The following is a 6,000-nucleotide window of genomic DNA, read 5'->3' on the forward strand; positions in this document are numbered from 1 at the left end:
ATGTTTTCGCCACAAGGTTTTCGAGTATCATTATATAAGGCAATGAAAACTGGCCTTTAAGAACATGAGACTAAAATTAGGGCAATTACAGACTAAGTAAAAAACTATTCTGAGAATGCCACCAATAGTCCGGATCCCCGCTCTGCATTACAGCGGGGCCCTTTGTGACCACTCTAGGCAACTTGGAGTGGAAATTAAAAAGACAAAGCCTGCAGTCCGAGCCCCTCCGGAACTAAGAGGAGGAGGTAGCACGGGACCCACCCCACCCAAGGATGCCATGTAGCAACTCCTCACCGGTGCGCTGCGGCACTACATGCCAGAGCTGTTCTGTCTTCCCCGGGGGTGTGGATGCTGAGGACCGTGGTCCACTTGTCCAGCGCCCGGCCTGGACCGGCAGCGGCTGCGGCGGCGACTGGGCCGCCCGGCTCCTGTGGGGCGCAACAGCCGATACAGCTGTTCCTAGACCAGACGCAGTCCGAAGGACCCTCAGAGTCTCACCGTGGCCATCGTCAACCTGGTCGCCTGCCCTTTGTGTGCCTTTTGTACCAACAGCGAGTCCCAGCGTGACCGCCACTGCATTCAGCGCAGGACCGGCAGAGTGCGGCAGTCACAGCTCCCCCTACCTAGCTTTTTTTTTTTTTTTTTTAAGTTAAAGAGATAGCAGCTTCAGAGAATGCCATGATGCCACAGACCCAGTGCTGTGGGTCACTGAGGTAAAAAGTCATGATGGAAGTTTTATTTTTATTTTTTATTTATTTATTTATTTATTTTTTGGTTTTGTAAAGATTAACTTTGTGGAAGGCATAAAGCTTAAAACAAAGTCATTCCCCATAGAAGGTTGGTGCTAGGGGCTTGGTGTGGGCCTCCTCAGCCCCATAAAGAGTTCTGAATAGACACTGCCCAGTCTGAAGACAGGAGGATCAAGAGCTCAAGATCAGCCTCCTGTACATAGTGAGTTCAAGGACAGCTGGTCCCAAAATAGATGGATGGATGGATAGATGGATGGATGGATAGGTGACAAATGATAGCTATATGATAGTACCAGAAGCACATGCCTAGAAAAAAACAGCACATTCTATGTTACACGGTGCCTTTGTTCATCGTTGGATGTGGACCCAAGGTTCCAAATTTTTAAAAAAAAAAAAAAAAAAAAAAAATTCACTCAAAATGTGCTGCGTCTTGTAAAATGTTCTACAGTTGCAAACTGGTTCTTGTCGGTTGAGTAATGAGGACACTGAGGCAATAGACACCTGCTTCCCGCAAACGGAGACACGGAATCCCTACAGCTCCAGGCTTTGTGTGCAGCCCCGTTCCTCTGCTGCCCTTGGGTGCACTGTGCTCTAGTTATAGTTTCGGGCAGAACAGCCTCCGCACCCTGTGAATGGGGAGTGTACACCGGTGAGAGCTTCAGAAGATTGGAGGCTTCTGTTTGCTGTGCCCTTGGGGAAATTACCCAATTCAGCTCAGCCAGCTCTGTGCAGGCTCAAATGACATCTCTGGGGAGAGGCACTGACTTCAGAAAGGCCAGCCTGCTTTGCTGTAGTCTAGCCCTTCCCAGGGGACACTGAAGATACCAAATCTAATGGCATTTCTTCCACACCACAGACTCCTATTAATCATCCCTCGGCGTCCATGGAAATTTCTTTTTGAAGCTGCCAAAATCCAAAGGTGCCCAAGGTCCTTATCTTAAAGGGGACAGTAGAGGGCTGTGCTTGGAATGGCACAGTGGGCAAGGCCACTCTGCACAAATGTGAGTACCCAAGTTCAAATGCCTAGTACCGACAAAACGTGCGGTGGGGCTGTGTGCCTGTCAGCCCTTAGCTCAAGAATGTTAATACGGGTAGAGCTTCCTGTCTCCTGAACTCTTCCAGATCAGTGACACACACATACACACACACACACACACACACACACACACACATGCACACACACACACACACACACACACACACACACACACACACATGCACACACACACACGCACACACGCACACACACACATGCACACACACGCACACACACACACACGCACACACACACACACACACACACACACACACACACACACACACACACTTTACATCATGGCTCCCCAGCAAGGAGGTCCTGAGGAAGATCCTCTGTTTCATTCCACATAGGAATACTGATGGCTAAACTGCAGCCAGGAAGAGAACTGGATCCTTTGTACAAGAGTGCCGCCCGGCTTAGAGGCAACTCCAAGATGGAGAGGGACATCCTGGAAACAGCGAAATCCAGGCAGCTGGGAGGGGGAGTGAAGGCTGGAAAGAGAAAGGAAAGTGAGACAAGAGCCAAAATGTTGCTTTGTCAGGTGATTTGTAAGAAAGAAACACAGAAGGTATTCTTAAAAAAAAAAAAAAATCATGGGCAAGATGGCTCAGTAAGTAAGGTGCTTGCTGCCAAGCCTGACCATCTGAGTTCGAGTCCCAGGATGCACAGAATAGAAGACCCAAAAACTAATTCCTGAAAGTGTCCTCTGATCTTCGCATATGCACTGTATGTACTGTGTGTGTAGTAAACACACTCACGCACGCACACACACACACACACAATCAATTAACCAATTAGTACATAGATGTAAGAGAAAATCTGTTTTTCAAAAGAAAAATGTTTAATTAAAAAAAATTCTGCTACAGATTGTCCATTGTGCCTGTTTTCAATTTAATTTTTAAAAACTCTCATTTCTCCTCCTATACATTTGCAGTTGGGGCTCAGGACCATCGGAATGTGACACGATACTGGCTATATTTAGATTACATTCAGGTGTTTTTCTTTTGCTGTAACAGAATATCCAAGAGTGGGTAATTTATAAGAAAGAAGGGTTTACTTGGCTGGTTTCTGAGGCTGTAAAGAACGACACTCAGGGGTCCACCTGGGAAGGCTCTTTGCTGCTCTGGCTGGGGGTGGGGTGCATGGACCCAGATAGCTGAAGTGCAGTGGAGCAGAGCTCTTGGCCAAGAGGGACGCGTAACTGACCCATAAGATTCTGCCTCCATGACCCCAGGCCTCCGCTAGGTGCCACTCCCAAGCTTCTTCACTGAGTACAGAAGGCTTGGTCTCCGAGGGATAGAGCGTATTCAAGTCATAGCAGCTTACACAGAGCTTCAGTTACTTCCCCACCCTCCCAAGAGTAGCTCAAGGGAGAAAGGGCGCATTCTGGCCCACAGTTTGAGGCTGCAGTCTACTGGGTCTCAAAGAAGCCTGGGCAAGGCTCAATACTGTGGCTCCTCCCAGCACTTCTCACCCTCCCCATACTCTAAACCTCTCCAGCCCGAGAGCTGGGCTTCTGCTTCCCGCCCCACAGCTTCTCCTGCCCGGATACTTCCGCCATTTTGGCTATGTGCTCTCTTGGATCTTGGCCGGCTGCACTCCTAAATCGCTCTTGGTCCATGTGTCCTCTGGACTTTCTCTCCGTCTTCCACTCCTCCTCTCCCCTTCTCATGGCCCAGTTCAGCCTGGACCATTCCACATGCCTCTGCTGTTCTTGCCTCATAACAGACCTCTTCAATCCTGCCTAGGAGCAGTGATGGCCTCCTTTTCATCCCAGTCCATCATGGAGGGGAAGCTCTGGTGGTGGGGAATTAAGGCAGCTGCCTACGTGGAATCTGCTGTCAGGAAACTGAAGGTGATGGATGAATAGTGATCGCTTTTTTCTCTTTATGCAGTCTAGGACTCAAGCCCAGGGAATGGTACCTCCCCCTTAATTAACCCAACCCACCTGTCCCACCCCCTGCACAGGTGGGACCAAAGGCCTGTCTCCTAGGTGATTCTCCGTCTGGTCAAGTTGAGAGTAAACACACCTGGGTGATTTGGATAGGACTTTGTACAGCATGCCCTCATGACCCCTCCCCTAATGGGCAACCCTGCACACCATCTGCCTTGTCTCCTGTGTAGACCATCATAGTCCAGGTGGATTAGCCTCACAAGCATGGGAGACTCTAAATGCTTCCTCACTGCCTTTAATATACACTGTAACCATCAGGGGTCATTTTCCCAAGAACTCTGGACAGACAGGAAGAACAGACCCAGGTTTGGCTCACAACATCTACCCTCACAGGAACTGCCACTTATTCACCCTTGGCACTTGTGCCAGCCTTCATTTGGGTGTGCTGTTGGCAATTAAGCAACATTAGGGTTTTTCTCCTTACATGATGGCTACTATTTTATGCTGCTTACAAAGACAACATGGATGTGCCTTTCTGTTTGAAGTATTCTTTTAAAAGACTCATGGAGCAAAGTATCCCATCTTGGTAGCCACATTATAATGTTATTAACTGTTTCTCTACTGTCCTAGATTTCAGATGGATCACACTTCTTGGGGCTGGATTCTTGACTGTGTATTCCTTGAAGTTAATGTTGATTCCAAGGAAACAAACAAGTTTAATACGCCCTATGCGAGACTCTCCAAAGTTTTATACAGGACTGCAGGTAGGTCATCCTATTAGCAGAGTAGAATGACTATATCCACTTTTAGAGAAGCATTCCAGAGTGTTCCCTGGGTTTTGCTCACCGAGGCAGAATTGTGAGTACTTCGTTGAAGGGACTGAATCCTCTGCTTAGGGGAAGGGCTCTGCACTGGCTGCACTGGCCGGTTCTGTGTGTCACCTTGACACAAGCTGGAGTTATCACAGAGAAAGGAGCCTCCCTTGAGGAAATGCCTCCATGAGACCCAGCTGTAAGGCATTTTCTCAATTAGTGATCAAGCGGGGGAGGACCCAGCCCATTGTGGGTCCCCAGGCTGGTAGTCTTGGGTTCTATAAAAAAGTAAGCCAGTAAGAAACATCCCTCCATGGCCTCTGCATCAGCTCCTGCTTCCTGACCTGCTTGAGTTCCAGTCCTGACTACCTTTGGTGATGAACAGTAACATGGAAGTGTAAGCTGAATAAACCCTTTCCTCCCCAACTTGCTTCTTGGTCATGATGTTTGTGCAGGAGTACAAACCCTGACTAAGACGCTGGCATACGCTCAACATGGCAGGTGGAAGTGAAAGCATGCCCACTGTGCTCAAGCCCTAGTTCTCAACTTATAACTGGGGACCTGGCAACGTCACCTGCCTGCCTCAGTTTCTCACGTATGCAGTGAGGGTGACGTACGTGCAGAAGGCTTTCTGTACAGTTCTGTAAACACTAGCAAGAAGTGACCGTATCTTTGCTGTTTCTATGTCTACCAGCAGCAGCCCAAGACGTTTGTTCAACATTTTAGTCCAATATTCCCTGTGAGGCAGACTCCTGGGAAAGCAGTGCTTTCACTCAGGTGAAAAGTTCAAGAATTTCTTACGAAAGGCACTTGTAAGAAGTGCTCAATTATCAGGTCCATCCCTCAATGTCTGCAAGGGACTGACTTCAGAGTCCCAACCCCCCTACCCACACTCACTGAGGCACCCTAGGGGACTGACGCTTGAATACCTTATATAACATGTGTTTGTATTTATATATAATCTCATTTCATCATCCTATTAACTGTAATTCATCTCCATATGGTCATAATACCAAATACAGTTACGTGCAAGGCAACACAGAGTCGTTCTATTGTGTTCTTTGGGGGATTTTCCTTTTTCTCCATTAATTTATTTATTGACTTTACATTCCATTGCAGCCTCCTCTCCTCCAAGTTTACCCTCACACAGTCCATTCTTTCATCCCCCCTTCTCTTCTAAGAAGGGGAAGGCCCCCCTCATTGGTTATCAGCCCACCCTGGCACATCCAATCACTGCAGGACTAGGCGCATCCTCTCCCACTGAGGCCAGACAAGGCATCCCAGTTAGGGGAATGGGATCCACAGTCAGGGACAGCCTCTGCTCCAGTTGTTGAGGACCCCTATGAAGATTGAGCTGCACACCTGCTACATATGTGCAGGGGGCCTAGGTCAAGTCCGCGCATGCCAATTGGTTGGTGGTTCAGTCTCGGGGAACCCCTAAGGGTCCATGCTAGTTGAGTCTGTTGGTTTTCCTGTGGAGTCTCTAATGCCCTCTGGGTCCCTCAA

The 6,000-nt window shown here is 48.5% G+C and overlaps 1 protein-coding gene across 3 annotated transcripts in view; it reads right to left on the reverse strand.

Annotated features, from left to right (window-relative positions):
* Sacs (sacsin molecular chaperone) overlaps nt 1–593 on the reverse strand; it is an 81,841-nt gene extending 81,248 nt beyond the window's left edge. For 2 of the 3 annotated variants that reach the window (XM_032918127.1, XM_032918125.1), the window contains exon 1: nt 295–586. The gene's annotated coding sequence lies outside the window, so the exon portion shown is untranslated. Of the gene's footprint in view, nt 1–294 lie in introns of all 3 variants that reach the window. The other variant, XM_032918129.1, reaches the window with a different exon arrangement.
* Nucleotides 594–6,000: the final 5,407 nt, after the last annotated feature.

The sequence above is a fragment of the Rattus rattus genome, chromosome 12 (assembly GCF_011064425.1).
Source record: "Rattus rattus isolate New Zealand chromosome 12, Rrattus_CSIRO_v1, whole genome shotgun sequence".
Lineage (NCBI taxonomy): Eukaryota > Metazoa > Chordata > Mammalia > Rodentia > Muridae > Rattus > Rattus rattus.